A 16,385-nucleotide genomic window follows, 5' to 3' on the forward strand; every position below is an offset into this window, starting at 1 on the left:
TCCATCCAGTTCTGCCCATCTCCAGGCAGGAGTGTGGGCTCCCCAACATGCCTCCCTCGGCCTTCAGCATGAGGAAAGCCCAGGAAGAAACAGCTGATCCTGCAACTACTGGCGCTGGCCATGCACTCACTCAGCATCCAGGAGAAGCCGCTGGTCCTCCCAGGACATCTGGGTTTGTAGACATCCACGTGTGGCCTACAGGGCTCACCTGTAAGTACCCAGTGAGGTGGCTGCAAGCCTCCCAGGGGATGTGGTGTGACAGTCCCCATCATCTCCTGTCCTCCTCTGGGAACTTACCAGGAAAGTGCTTTCAGGGGAAGATCGTACTCAGCTCATGCAAAGATGCCGTTAAAATTGGAAGGTACCAGGGCACCACCTCCCCCTCTCTGTCCTTCATCGAGATTCCAACACAATCTGTGTTCATGAGCATCATAAGACTCAGGGTCCCCAATGCAGGTCTCCGTTCCCGAGCTCATGACAAGGGCAGGATGTCTGGGTGGTAACCAGGGCTGCACTGGGGCACTAGGATCTTCAGAGAGGCAGGATAAGCAGTGGAGATGGAATGGATTCTGAGACAGAGGTGCAGGTCGTGATGACATTTCTGCCATGATGTGATTTGGTGGGTTAAATCATATGGATTTGGATTCCTGCTTTGGTTTTGATTTAAGGGATTTGACTGCTAAATTTCCACCTGCAGATTTCTTTTAAACTTCAGACTTTTTTTTCTTCCAGTAAACCATGCACATGATAAATAAATTCAAAGAGTACTTAAAATTTTCCAGCATGATTAAGCTCATGTGTGCAGGAGGGATAATAACGGACCATCTGTGTCTCTTCAACATAGATTCGGAAGCAGAACACAAACGTGAAGCACTCCTGCTTTGAATCCCATTTTCACACTTGAACCCATTTCTCGGGCTTCTCTGTCTGCTCACAGATGAGGAGATGCCACAGAACACACGTGTCAACCCAGCCCTTTTACTTAGCAGTGCCATATGGTACATGGGATTCTGCAGCGTGCCATTCACATTGAACAGTGGAAGAGCTGGTCTCTGAGTCTGATTTCAGGGTCTGTATAAAACTTCTGCTCAAAAAAGAAAAGGTCTAATCTTCACCAGGTGGATGAAGGACGTGTGGTGATGGTATTTGCAGATGAGATCCAGCAGAACCACTGAGGCCACCACCAGACACCTGGGCCACCTTCCTGGAGAACAGGAGTAATCAAGAGTGTCCACAATATCCTGTGGCCATGAGTCACACTAAGCAGGTTCTCTCCACATTGTCTCTGTGGAGGTCATCCTCTGCACTGCAGGATGTCACGCAGCCTGGTGTCTTCACTGAAAGCCAGTAGCAACACCTCCACCCTCAACTGAGAAAGAAAAAATGTCTCCAGTCATTGCCTTGTGTCTCCTGGGTGCCTGTCACCCTATTGAGAATCACTGATTAAGGTTATCTAAGTTTATCAAACTGAAGATTTACAACTGAAGGAATTGTTAAAATCTGAAACCAGGGACCCCTCTCTACACTTTGGGTCCCTTTTGTGATTTCCCATAACCAGCAATGCCGAGCCACACGACTGGTGGGCAGGAAGGAGGCAGCCCCGTCCACCAACCTTCTGTCAGCATCTCCTGAAGGACATTCTGGAATTCACGCCTGTCCTTTCCTTAGATTCAGAAATTGGTTTATGCTTCCTGCCAGGAGAATGTGGGTCAGCTTGGCTGTCCTGTTAAATGTCTCAGTCAGTGAGGAAGATGGTCTCCGGTCCCACCGGCATGAGATTCCCAAATCAAAATAACAGGAACAGGCAACACAAACAGTAACGCTGGAAGAGCTCTGCCTCCTCCTGTGGGGACACTTTACCACCCCCAACCTGACCCCTCACCTAGGTGTTACTATGACTGCATTGGAGCCTGCTCTGATCTTGACATGGGGGTCACCATTGACCAAGGCCCCCCATGAAGGCTGCAGATCTTCATTTTTGTTTGCTTGCTCTTTTGAACTAGTTTTATGTAGTTTTTGAGACCATGTTACTGACATATGATTGGCATATAAAAACTGTAATATAGAATGTACACATTGGTGGCTGTGGAAATTAGGTGCACACCCATAAAACTGCTGCTACAGTGTGGAGATCCGTGACAGTGACTGGGAGACAAGAGTCTGAGATTGGGGTCCCTGATGACTTTATGGCTGTGGCATGCTTGGTGCTGGGAAAGTTTCTGTGCAAAGGCACAGGATTCCTGATTGCTATGGAGATGTCCTCCATGATAGAGTCTTATCAGCCTCGACCTTATTTATTCTCAGGCAGGGCAGCTCCTGGGACTGAAGGAACTTCCTTGCTAAGATAGCCATAATGTTGACCAGCTCTGCTGCTCCTGAATTTACTTGTGAATTAGTAACTTTAAACAATGGACTTTCTTGAGCTGCACAAGGCTCCCAACACTGCACAGTGCAACTCTAGGATGTAACTGGGAAAATAGCTGCATACTGTGGCTAACTCTGTAACTGTCATGAATACAAAGAATAATGCTTGCACAATCTTTAATCTGATTGAGGGACATATATAATAAAGATTGCTGGTGTAATTCTTCAGACCTGCTTCTCCACTAGAGAGCAGTGCTCCACTGCACCCCAGCTGTTTTGTCTTCAAGACCTGTGTGTGTTGACTCTTTATTTCTTCCAATCTGCCATCGTTCTTTGCCGGAACCTGTAGTTTGGCTTCACTGGTTACAGCACTACCAGCACAGCAATGTCTGGAGCATACCCACCGCCCCCAAAATCCCTTTCCTGCCAGACTTCTGTATCTATTGTGATGAGGACATATGCTGGACTCTCTTACCACTTTTTCTAGTGCAGCCCAGTGGTGCTTAGCTACAGAAGACTTTTTGAAAAATGCACCATCAGGCAGTTTTTTTTTTCAATGTGCAAACAGCATGGAGTGTACCTGTGAGACAGATGCCCAGTCTCCAGGCAGAATAACCCAGTCTCCAGGCATCTCCATTGTATACTGCATGTTGTCCACCACAGCCACTGGGTGACCCCAGATTCCCTCCTCCTTTTGGGACTGAGCCTCTGTAGCACCATTCCCCCATCACACCTGCCTGCAGCTACTGGCGGCCACCTTTCCCTTCTATTTCTATGAGGTTGACTCTTCCAGGTCCCTCACGTAATGGGACGAGGCATGATTTCCCCTCCATGCCAGGCTTACTTCCCTTTATCCACATTGTCACTGATGCTTGGTTGGATCCACATGAATGAATTTCTAAAATATCACAAAACATATCCAATAGATCTGAGGTTGTTTTGAAATAATTGGGGGTTCTGGCCATTCAGATGCTCAGTCCCACAGGGAAACAGAGCTGGAGCCAGGGCTGGAGCCTGCATCCACCATGCAGGATGTCCTGAGTTCCCTTCCACCTGACCCTGTCCACTGGTCTACACAACTGGTTCTCGATCCTGAATCTTGTGCTGAGCACCTTGCTGGGTTCATGTGCTCCCTCTCCTCCACCAGCTGGATAGCAGAAAAAGAAACCTTGACCCTCAACAATCTGTGCTGTGTGCAGGAAACCTCACCCAGAATCCAAACACAGGAGGTCTCCCTTTCAATGTCCACCTGTGCTCTTCAAGCACCAGGTGTGTGTGATGCTGTCTCTGTGCACTGCCCTGTGTTTTGTCCTATAAGTGTTACACTCTAAACCCCCCTCACCATGATGGTCACTGATGTTTTTTGGGAGTCTAATGCTGAGTAGAGACCGGGAGAGCTGACTTATACACATTTTACTTTCACTGCAATCCTGAAAAGGTGACTTATTGACTCAATTGTATAAATGGGGAAACTGAGGCACAGAGATGTTAAGTAACAACGAAACTCTCCTTGACTCCCCGATAACTGTGGTAATGCCACCTGAGCCAGCACTGTCCTTAAGTTTATGCTGGGCAGGCAGCCTCAGCTTACTTCTCAAGGATGGGGACCCAAGGTGGACTGTCAAGGGGGTACAATGGTCCTAGGGCAGGGAAAGCACGGAGGCAGAGGCAGCGGGTGGAGGAGGTTGGAGGAGGGATGGGGAGGGATGGAGGTGAACCCTCAGGTAACTTCTTGGCCATTATTAAAAAGAGGAAAACTTCCAAGAGATAAAGGAAGCCACTAGAAAGTTCAAGCAGGCTAGGACACCATCTGATGTTTGTTTGAAGAAGAGCACCCCTTCTGTTCCTCAGAGAGTATGCTGTAGGCTGTCCAGGGGGGAAGCCAGAGACCACTGCAGCCTCCTGGGGACCAGAGAGCTGGCGTGGCCTGGTCCTGCAGAGCTCAAGCACTGCTCTCCCTGCATTATATTAAAACAGTCTGCACCTGCATCCACTCCCTCAGGCCTCCACTCCCTCAGGCCTTCACTCTCTCAGGCCTTCACTCCCTCAGGATTCCCTCTCCCTCTGGCCTCCACTCCCTCAGGCATCCACTCTCTCAGGTCTTCACTCCCTCAGGCCTCCACTCCCTCAGGCCTCCACTCTCTCAGGCCTCCACTCCCTCAGGCCTCTGTCTCCCTCTGGACCTTGGTCCTGTGAGAGTATAGACCCAGGTGGTTCCAGCCCTGTCACTATAGACCCTGAATCTTGGAAAGAGTTGGTAACCAGGGAACAATTACTGAAGGGGATGCCATGGGTCTGAGCTAAGTGTAAACTTCAGCTGTGTTTTGAGGTGAATTTGATCCATTTTCTCCTTAATTTAAAACCCTGGAGCCCCAGGTACAGAGCACCCAGATGCTCCTACCCTGGGTCTGCAGAAGGTGAGCATCATGGAGTCTGAGGATTCTGTGAACCTGCTCAGGAAGAACATCTGTATTTTTTTTTTTTGGTACCTGGGATTGAGTTCAGAGGCTCGACCACTGAGCCACATCCCAAGCCCTATTTTGTATTTTATTTAGAGACAGAGTCTCACTGAGTTGCTTAGGACCTTGCTGTTGCTGAGGCTGGCTTTGAACTCTGAATCTTCTTGCCTCAGCCTCCTGAGCCACTGGGATGACAGGCATGTGCCACCACGCCCAGTGAGAACATTTGTATCTTGATTTTACTAACCTCTAACTGTGATTTAGCATTGTTCTTTAGTAATGAATAGAGACAAGCACACACACACACACACACACACACACACACACACACACACACAGAGTAATAATAGTCCCCATGCCCATTCCTGGTGATGCAGACACCCTGGAAAGCCATTTGCATGCACCACAGGTCCTGAGCGTGGGGCAGTGGTGGGAGCACCAGATCTGCACTGAGTCTTGCCCTTTAAAGCTGCATGCACTACTGTACCACAGGCTGCTTTTACAGAATATTCTGATGTCATTATAATTGGTTTTCTTGGCAAGACTATAATTTTAGCAAGGCTATAATTTTACTTTACTCAGAAAAGTTTCCACAGGCCTCCCCAGACTGCCATGGCACTCCTGCTCAGAGATGCTGGTCAGGCTGAGGGAACTGATGTGGACTCTCTGGCCCGGACTTAGGTCCCCACATGGAATTTCAGGCATAACTTTGGGCACGCTGCCCATCCTCTCTGTACCTCAGGTTCCCAAGCTATAACATCAGGGTACAAAAAGCACCTAGGTTTAGATTGATTGGCAGATTTCCCTAGAGCCTACATAAAGAGGCCTGGGTACTTGGAAGGTCCCATGGTTCTGAGTTCTGAGTAACCTCGCATAATTGAAGAAAAGCCAAGTAGAGAGGGAAGGAGTAGGAGGAGGAGTTAGATATGAGGACAGCATCTGCTAACTTGCCAACAGTGAGCAGAGTCACAGAAAGATGCCTGCAGGGGTATATAGGCTCCAGAGGAAAACACGCTTTTACCCTGGATTAGCTGTGCAGGATTTTGGGGCTCACAGCTAGTTATAGTGATCCACAGAACAGAAATACCAGGCCCCGTGGGTTACAGAAGTGCTGGTTATTTTACCCCTCCTGTCGCCATTAAATCAATTTATCACTCTCCATTTACCTCAGAGCAGGGGCTGGTACCCGTGGACACTAAATACATGCCACACCTGGACATGAAGGAAGGACCACTCAAGGACTGACCAGTGAATACTTGAGGGCTTTTCTCTTTTATCTTATTTATTTTTCTAATTGTGCTAAAATACACATAACACAAAATTCACCCTCTTAACCGTTTACAGGGGTAACGTGGTATCATGGAGGACACCCAACCATCTAGTTCCAGAAGAATTTCATCACCCCAAAGGAAACCCCGTACCTGGGGTCCTCACTCCCCGCTGCCCTGCTCCCTGGCAGTGGCCCAGCCACTCTCCCTCTGTGGACTGACTGTTCTGCTGCTTCCGCTCAGCGAGCCCAGTGCCGTGTGGACAGCTGGGGCTGGCCCCGATCCACGGCCATCCCTGGCTGCTGGCTGTGGATCTCCTCACGCCCACCCTTCAGCTCCACGATGGTGCACGTGTTCCCAGGACGGGAATTGCCACCTTCCCCCAGTGCTGTGGTCAGCATCCAGCAAGGCCAGAGGTCCCCTGCTCTGGCAGCAGAGTGGGGCATCTGGGCTCCTGAGGTCACCAAAGCCACGTTTCCAGTCAGCTTGACCACATCCGGGCTGCATGGACCTGGCCAAGCTCTGTAACTCCCTGTGCCCCAGCGTCCCCATGGGAAGCCATAGTGTGCGAATTCAGGAGATGCTGTCAGCTCTGAAAGAGGAAAGTAAACAATTTTAGGCAGAGCTGGCTGACCCTCTGCTGCCATTCTCTCCCTCTCTTTCTTCTCCAAGAGCTCACCTCGCGCAGGCTCCTGCGAGCAGGGAAACCAGATGAGAGCAAAGAGCCTGGCAGATTACAATGGTGTCACACAGTGCTGGCAAATAAGATGCCAGAGCCACTCCCTGGCAGCCCCCAGGAGGTCCTCTGTCACAGGAGTGAGAAACACATGCTGAGGACCACCACCACCTCTTCCCTTCCGGTTGCCGGCCACACCTGAGTGCAGTCGTGGTACCTGGACTGCTGACCGCCATCTTGCATCATGAGGTGTTAAGTGTGAGATCAAGGGAAAATGCCCTGAGGATGGTGGGTGCCAGGAGAGGGCGCCAGCTTCTCTCCTGCTCCTCTCCACATGAAGGTTGGGGGACAGCACTTTCCTCCTGGTTTCTATTCCCAGCATTCCCTTCTCAACTCTGCCCCCGACAGTGCTGGCCCCCAAATAGAGAAGGGCAGTCTGGGGACACAGGGACTAGCCCAATATCCAGCTGCTGTTCTCTGTGCTGTGCTTTTAATTCAGGATGTGGGTAAATCTGCAAGATTTTTTAAAAGATATCCCAGCACAATTCACAGTTGCTCACTTATGGAGCCAGTCCAGGTAGGTGCTCATCAGCAGATGAGGGGGTAAAGAAATTGTGGGCCATGTCCCTGATAGAGTTGGCTCTCTGGAGCAGCAGAGTCCCATCATTTGTGGCTAAATGGATGAAACAGAAGAATAACCTGGTAAGTGAAATAAGCCAGACTCAGAAAGTCAAAGGTCGAGTGTTTTCTCTCATCTGTGAAAGTTCGAGAGAGAGAACGGAACATAAAAGGGAGAGCTCATGAAAAATAGGAGGGAAATGGAGTAGAGCAGGGGACTGAGAGGGAGGAAAGGAGGAGGGCCATGGGGAAGCAGCAGGGAATGGAATCTGCCAAATTATGCCATGTCCACCCGCAAGTCAGCCGCAATGAGCACACCTGCGTGTTTATTTATTATAATGCAATAATAATAATAATAATAATAGTAATAATAATAGTAATAGGAAATCAACAGAGTAGAGCAAGCAGATCAATTGGAGGCAAGAGCGGGGGGCAGAAAGGGAAGGTGCGGTGGAATGAGATTGGAAAACTATGTTCTGTGCATGTGCAGATGTGGCAGAATGGTCCCACCCACTGTGTGTGTTATCACAATCCACTAATTTTAAGATTTGAAAATAGAGATATTCCAAAAGATGCCACTAGTGCATTGATGGAGAACAGGGATATTCGAGAGGATGATGTGTGCTGCCCTGTTCTGAATGAGCAACTCTGTTTAAAGACAAAAAAACAATATGTGGCTCAACTACTGATCTCCTGGTTCTTGATTTATAAAAAAGAGGTGCCTTGGAAGCCCTATGTGAGCGTAGGACATGTGACATCTTCCTTTTAGAACAGACTTTTTTTTCCTTCAGAAAGAAACAGGGCAGTGTGTGGGGTTTAGAGGGAGATGAAAGAATTGATTAAAAAAAAAAACCCTCACAAAACAACATTGTCACCTGTCAACCTTCATCTCCCGTATTCAGTGCCTGAACATAGCTTCAGAGCCAGTTAGTTTCCAAGGTAAACCAAGAAGCACAGTAGAGCAAACGAGCACCCAGCCTTGCCTGCTTCCTGGATGGCAATCAAGTCAGCAGTGTGTTCTAGAATTTTCCTAGCCTTAGGTAGACTGGGGTGACACGGGTTCTAATGGCCACAGGGATCTGAGAAGACCCGGGTATGACTCTCATGGGATGTGACCCAGACGTCAACTGTCTGCTTCTAGGAAGAGCCTGGGGACACTCATCTGTCCACCTTCTTCTCTGGCCCAAGCACTGTCACTGTCCACCTGGGTTATTGACACATCTTTCCAAAAGGTCTCCTGCTTCTGCCTTTGCCTCCACCACCCGCTTCTCCCTGTGCAGAGCCTAGTGACCCTGTTACCGTCTGCCTGCTGCTCCTCAACCCAGAACCCTCCACCCACTCACACCTGACCCAGCTGAGTTGAGGCCCCTCATGCCTGTCCAGCCTTGACACCCTGAGCCCCTTGCCTGCACTGTCCAGGCCCCTCTGCAGTTCGCTGTGGGCCTTCCTCTTTTCACACTGCCTCAGCCACTCTGGCCTCCTTACTGTGTCCCCCGCTAACAGCACCCACTGGTTTCTGTGCCAGGCCTTGGCCCAAGCTCACTTGTGCCCATGGACTGCCTTCCCTCCTCCAGGTCTCCTGGCCAACCCCCCTTCCTGGGTCAGGACTTGCTGATGGCTCTACTAAGACCACTCCACCCAGCCTGGTCTCTTTGTCCTCCGCCTTGCCTTGTTTTTCACCAGAGAACCGAGCATCTAACCCGCTAGGTATTCCACCCACTTTAGCGTGTACCTCCCCACTGTGGGGACAGTTTCACGAGGGCGTCCATGTTCAGAGCTTCTGTTCTAGTAGTGATTGGCACGTGGTAGGCATTCTGCAAATATGCCATGGAAGGACGAGCTGATGGGTGGACGGACAGATGGACACGTGGAGGGAGAGAATGATGGATGGATGGTTAAACAGGTGGACAGATGGATGGATGGAAGGATGTACAGATAGCACCACTGTAAGTCTGCAGCAGACTAAAATCACTTAGGTACTTTCATCTTCCAGGATACATATTTTGGGTTCTATCCTACAAACCCCAACTTAACACTCATCTCTCTTGCTCCCATTGCCCATCAAGTGCCTTCCAATATTTTGCTGTTTGAATTTTAGGATCTTGGCAGCCAAGTACATCCCTGTCAAATCCCACTTCCTCCACATCAGAGGCAGACCTTCTTTTGCCTCAGAGGAAATTAGCAAATCCAGGCCACCCTGGACCCTTGAGTGTAGGTTGGGCTCTGCACGTGGGCAGTCCCCACGTGTCTTCTGGGGCACTGGGTGAGCACCTCAGGGTGCGCAGCTCTCTTCCCTGCCCTTGTATCAGCTTCCCCCATCCCTAGGTCTGAACCGTGGTGAGACCCAAGTCTTTGGAGACTGTGTGTTCCACTTCTTGGATACGAAAACCACATCTAGTTTATTGCTGAATCCCCCAGTGCTTTGTGAGGGAACCAGAGCTTAATAAATATTTGTTAATTTCAAAATGGGAGCAATCCATTCAGATAACAAGGGAAAGATCATCACGGCTGAGGGAAATGGCTCAGGGTAATGTCCCTCTTCAAGGCAGGCAGAGAAATGCTGAGATTTCTAAAGGAGCTCTTGTTACAACTGACTCAGTACTGACAGGGACAGTCAAGGTGACCTTCCCCACGGAGTATGGATAGTGACAGGGATTACCATCTCTCTCCAAGCAAAATCACAGCTCCCAGTGACCTGGGGACTCTCGTAATCACCAGTGATTATTTAAATGCCAGTACAACAAAGAAGTTAAAGCTAGTCCAAAATTACACACCACACACACACACACAGAGACACACACACACACACACAAACACACACACACAAACACACATGTGCCTGGGTGTGTCTGAGAGGATACAACAAAGGCAACAGAAACCGAGGTTAATGGTATATATTCCCAGCATCCTCCAAATGCAAGGGCACTGGGTTGCACAGACACACAGACACAACTCCAGCCCCAGAAGCTGGAGAATCCAGTGTGGGACCAACAATTAGCTCCCGAGTAGAAGGGTACACTGTATGCCATTTAGGTCAAAAACCAAATCAGAATTCTTATAATGTTCAATTAACCCAAGGTCTCTCCAACACTTTTCATCTGGGCAACAGTTCAATGGAGGGGATTTGTGGACTCTCATAAACCTGAAGTGTGTAAATATCTCGGAGTGAGGCACTCTTCTGCCACAGAAATTAAATTCTCCGTCTCTCACTAATGGGAATCCAATAATTTGGTCCTATTGCCTGGTTGGTTCATCATGTTAATTACAAAAGCCTCCAACTTCTTCTTATAGGACCAGGGCTGTCAGTCCGGGCACTGACATTTTAGATCAGCTTGTTCTTCTTTTTGTCAAGGGCTGATGGATGCATATCTGATGTTGAAACACCTTTTCTGGCTTCCCTGCTAGATACCGGTAACATCCCAGGGTGACACTGCTCCATGTCCCCTTGGAGACAGGACACTCCCAGTTGAAACTATCATTGCAGGATAATTACTCTAAGGTAACTTGCTCTAGCTGTACATGTATTTGTGTGGATGTAGTTTCTAACTTCCCCACTGCTGGCTGATGCTGCCCAATCGGGAAGCCCTGAATCATGGTGTGAGGCTCTGCTCATGCCCGCACCTGCAGGGGTTTGGTTAGGAAAGGTTGATTTCTTCTGAGCAATTACAAGCTGAGATGCTTATATGACATGGTAGCAAATAATAACAAAGTTGCTTCCCATCATTCCTAAGACTTTCTCGGTTTGGAGAGTTGGGAAAGGCTGCTCAGGATAGGGAAGGGAAGTTACTCAATGCCTGAGTAGCTGTTTTTCTGGAGGGGAAGTGTGTTTACCATGTTCAGGACACAGCAGAGCAGTGTGTTCCACACTGCAGTTTTCGGCATGATGGGGGTTCCCAGTAATTTTGATGTTTGCGTGGGAGTTGGTGCCTAAAGGGTGGAGACAACAGATGGGTTCAGAATAGAAGTTGATGTTTCTTCTGGTAGCTGACCTGGTGTGACTGCATCCATGCTGGGTTCATGAGGTGCTTCAGAGCTTCTGAGGTCCACTGGGGAGCATTTTCCAGAGAGAAGTCTGCAGAAATTTAACCCCATCTGACTCACCATTAGCCTGTATTAAAATCAAAATGCACTTTACGGCTTAACTTGTTAGAAAGCAGAAGTCAAGAGAGAGTGATGTGTAGGCTTCCCCATCGGGTTTGCTTTATGATTCTACCATGGTCCTGAAACAGAATATTTTAGATTGAGTGAAACACAATCTGAGTCTCCGTGACAGCAGTCTTGGTGGCAACCCATATTCTCATGATCGATCCCTGATCCTCATGTGGATGGATGGACACAGACAGATGGAGGGGCCCAGTGACCTAACTCCAGGCTTAATGTGTTTATTTGCCTTCGCTCATGCAACCACAAGGAATCACAACCCCAAATAGCCGGTGGGTGGAGAGGTACGTGTTCTTGTCTCTAGAAATTAACAACACATTTTGCAGAGCTCCAAGCCAGGGACAATTCACCTTCCCAGGACCTTGGCCGGCAGGCCCATGTTGCTTAAATGTCTTCTCAGCAAGAAGGATGCACAGCACCAGGACTGGACCTCAGAGTCAACTGGCCCCTGGCAGCAGTGGCAAGGGACTGCCTGGGACCTCTCTCCTGAGAAAATCACCCCTGAGACACTGGCATTCATCTGACCTCAGCCGAACCCTGAGCGGTAGCCACAGCCCTCTTTCACCTGGGAACAGACAGGCTGCCTTCTAAATCATGTGGTAAGAAGGCATCGCATACAGATGGCCTAACCTCACGCTTCTCTCTGTTGGAAAGTCATGCCACTTATTCCTAATACACGCTGAGAATCACATTCAAAATGTGATTAAACACCACCAGCCAAGGACAGCTATTATGCTTAGCAGCTGATTAGCAAGAGAGGCTGGCGCACATGGTGCACAGGGTAAATGGATCTTCTAAATGACACTGTTGGTCTGTCTACATTTTGTTGTTAGTGAAATGGCTGGGAACACACATAACTAATAATGCTAAAGAGCAGAATGTCAAGATTCAAATCTTAATAGCCTCATTTAAATTAAATTTGTATTGATTGTCCTTCTAATTATTTTTCCCAGCCTCCAACCAGGGCACTTTCCTCCACTGTGGTGGAAGTCCCTTCCCTGCCCCAGGGCTCTGTGAGATGCACCAATTCTGGAGAAGTCGAAAGGCCTGCTAAAGCGAACCTGAAAAACACTTGTATCTGAAGCCTCTGGTCTTTATTTCTAAGATCTCATCTGGAAAATATTGTAGAAATTTCAGGCCAGACCCTCAGACTACATTTGCTATCATAAGAACAGTCTCCAATGGGCGGCATCGAGGAGGTCTCCCGCCACATGTCAGTCCTTACTCATGTAAGCGCTCCCATCTGTGAGGTATGCAGAGAGCTTGAAGACACTCTGATTAGCTCATTCACATTCAGCAATCGGTCCCTGGGCACCTGGAGACAGATTTCCCAGCCTGGAGTCAGGTACTTTGCACAAATCTGCCCTATGCTAGAAGCCTATCTATTTATAAACTGGCCAGGCATGGCAGTTAGGATGGCCACGTGAGCTAACTCCTAAGCCAACGCCGCCCTCTGTGCACACTCAGGGACAGTAGGGGCCCAGGGTCTCTTTGGAGCATTTCACTCACCTGGACAGACATGCCGAGGAGACCCTCAGGGGTAGAATATCTCCTTTAGGAAGCACAGGTTACAAGTACAACTCTCAGCCAGGCTCAGTGGCCCACGCCTATAATCCCAGTGGCTCAGGAGGCTTGTGTAGGAAGATCCCAAGTTCAAAGCCAGCCTCAGCCACTTAGCCAGGCATTAAGCAACTTAGCAAGACCTTGTCTCAAAGTAAAAAATATAAAATAAAAAGGGCTGGGGTTGTGGCTCAGTGAGTAAACACCCCCAGGTTCAATCCCTGATACAAAAACAGTATACCTCTCTCTCCTGGGATTTAGAGCTTTAGGGGTGGGGCCCTGGAAGGGCTAGAGTTTGTATGAGAGTCTGCCTGGGAGGAAAGCCCAGCCAGGGGCAGGCAGAGTGGAACGTGAGAGGCTGGCCCAGACACAGACACCGCAGCCCCTGGGTTCAGTTACATCAGCTGTTTGTTTATTTTAACACAGACTTTATTTTGTACAGTATGTGTTAGTCAGATTTTTCGTTGCTGTAACAAAAGACCTGACGAGAACAATTAGAGGAGGAACAATCTATCTGGGGCTCATGGTTTCAGAGGTTTCAGTCCGTAGAGGGCCAGCTCCATTGCTCTGGGCCTTAATGAGGCAGAACATCATGGTGGAAGAGTGTGGAGGAGGAGAGCAGCTCAAGACATGGCACCAGGTGAGAGAGAGAGAAAGTGAGAGAGAGAGAGAGAGAGAGAGAGAGAGAGAGAGAGAGAGAGAGAGAGAGAGAGAGAGAGAAGGAGTATTGAGCTCCCCTCACCATGGACAAAATATAAACCCCAAAGCCACGTCCCAAATGACCACCTCCTCCAGCCACCCCCCACCTGCCTACAGTGGTGCCCAGCTAATCCCCGCAGGAACTAATGAATCTCTAACCGATTCCTCCACCTCTGAACCCTCTTGCATCTTGTCACACAGGACCTCTCGGGACACCTTGTGGCTCACAGAAGAGCTGCGTGGAAGGAGCCACATTCCCGCTGTGCCCTGCTCACCCACCTCCAGGTGCAGTGCAACCCCACAGCAGCAATGGCACCTGTGGCACTTTGGGTACCCAGGGAGCCTGCTCAGACGCAGCCCTCACAGGCTCCAGGGTTTACAGGGGGCTTCTCAGCACTGAGTGCTCTGTGGGTCTTGCCAAATGCATGAGGACAGGTGGCATCACTCACAGGGTCCCACTGCCCTCAAAATCCTGCATCTCCTCACTTCTCCCTGCACCTCCATCAATCTCACAGGTCTTTTCGATGTCCCTGTCTCTCTGGCTTCTTCAGGACAACACATAGTTGGAGTCATGGAGTTTGTCCTTATTTTAAAGTGGTTTCTTACAGAAGATGCAAAGTTGTTAATGTATCCTGTGAGCTCTATGTTCTGATGGATGAGTAAGACCGTTAGATCCTACATCTTAACAAGGTCGCATTTAGGGTTACTATTTTGTTATTTGTTTGGGTGTTGCGTAATTTGGACTGCTTAAGACTATCAGTGACAAAAACCACTGTGTTCATGTGTCTGGGGAGCAGATGCTGATGAAGCTGAGCTGCCTTGGGCTGGACAGACCCTGGGGCCATTCTGCTCAGCACGTCTCTTAGGCTCCTAATGGGCCATCACAGGAGCAGTCTATTGTGCCTCTAAGAGAGTGGATGGCAGTTCAGAACATGCAGGGCTTCCCAACCTGGGATCCACGCAGGGAAAGCAACACCTGTTCCTGTTCTGTTGGCAAAGCAAGGAGCAGAGGTGTCCCTGGAGTCAAGGGGCTTGGATGTACACCTGGCTTTTCACGGAGGAGCGGATGAGTCAGAGGACAAGGGATTCAACATCTCCCTCTACCACAGTTCTGCTACCAAACCACCAGGCTTAGATAGGTGGACAGACAATGGGTGGACACCTACAGTATATGCATATAGGAAAGTCTGATTTAGAAAGAAAGGTCAACAAGGCACAGTGGCACACTCCTGTAATTCCAGTGGCTTGGGACACTGAGACAGGAGGATCGCGAGTTCAAAGCCAGCCTCAGCAAAAGTGATACACTAGGCAACTCAGTGATGTTCTATGTCTAAATAAAATACAAAATAGGGATGGGGATGTGGCTCCGTGGTCCAGTGCCCCTGAGTTCAACCCCTGGTAGCTCCCCCAAAATGAGAAAAAACTACTCTTCCATTAGAAAGAAAGGGAATATTGAGGAATGAGCTCAAAGTTCCCACCACAATGTGGCCATTGTCATTTGTACCATTACAGAGAGTAACTAGGTAACGTCACCCAGGGTAACATGTTCCCACCCCATGGTGGGCATTCCCAGAAGAGACATGGAGGTGTGCTGTGTACGCCTTTCTTGGGATGGTAAGAATTTTTCATTGTTTTTTCCTTCTGCACTAGGCGAGTGGGTAGATATAAATGACTCCAGAGCCCTGCTGTCCAACTGGCACCCACAAGTGACATGTAGACACTGAAATTGAAATTATGAAATAAAGTAAAATAAAAATCCATCTCCCTGGCGGCTCCAGCCACATTTACCTTGCTGGACAGCCCCACGCGGCTGCCGAGGGACACAACACAGAGGAAGGTCTGGCCAGCCAGGAGGCTCTTTGTTGGGCAGCTCCACTCTGCAGCAGGGAGCTTCCTTATGTCACCTCTGTGCCCTGTGGGGACACAGGTTGTCATAACACGCAGTGCTGGTTTGGGGTTGGCATGTTGGCGTCAGATGCTAACGTAACCTGGTAGTCCGGTCCGAATGCTGAGGTTTAAGTCAATATGTGGGGAGAGATCACGAAAACCAGAGGTGTCCAAAAATGAGAAAAAACAATGTGTGATGTGAAAGTACGAAAGAAATAGCTTATTAAAATAGTGAGGAAAAGGCTTCATACAGAAGGCTGGGAGCAGGCTGGGACGTCTCCCTCCAGGACTCTGTGCAGCGTGGTTTTCTCAGGCAGGTGACTTCATAGAACCAAGTCTGCAAACTTACTCTGATTTTAAATGTCGTGTTGAGACTTGGTCAAAATAGGGAGAAAGAATTTGTGTGCAACATCATAAACCCATCTCCCTCGCCACGCGCATTTTTATTTGTGGGTTGATGGGAACATGCCGTATATGGAGGGTGGAGGGAGCGAGAGGAGAGGACACCTGGGTACTTAAATCCAGACTCAGGGAACATTGCTGTAATTCTGATTTAATGTCAGCTCTGTCAGAATCAAGCTCTCATCTTCTCCATGCAAATGATAATTTATGTCTTAATGGCATGAACACTTTACCTCCCACTGTTTTTTAAATCAAATTCAAGCCCATATCCCTCTTTTTAGAATACTATAT

This window comes from Ictidomys tridecemlineatus, chromosome 1 (genome assembly GCF_052094955.1).
Source record: "Ictidomys tridecemlineatus isolate mIctTri1 chromosome 1, mIctTri1.hap1, whole genome shotgun sequence".
Lineage (NCBI taxonomy): Eukaryota > Metazoa > Chordata > Mammalia > Rodentia > Sciuridae > Ictidomys > Ictidomys tridecemlineatus.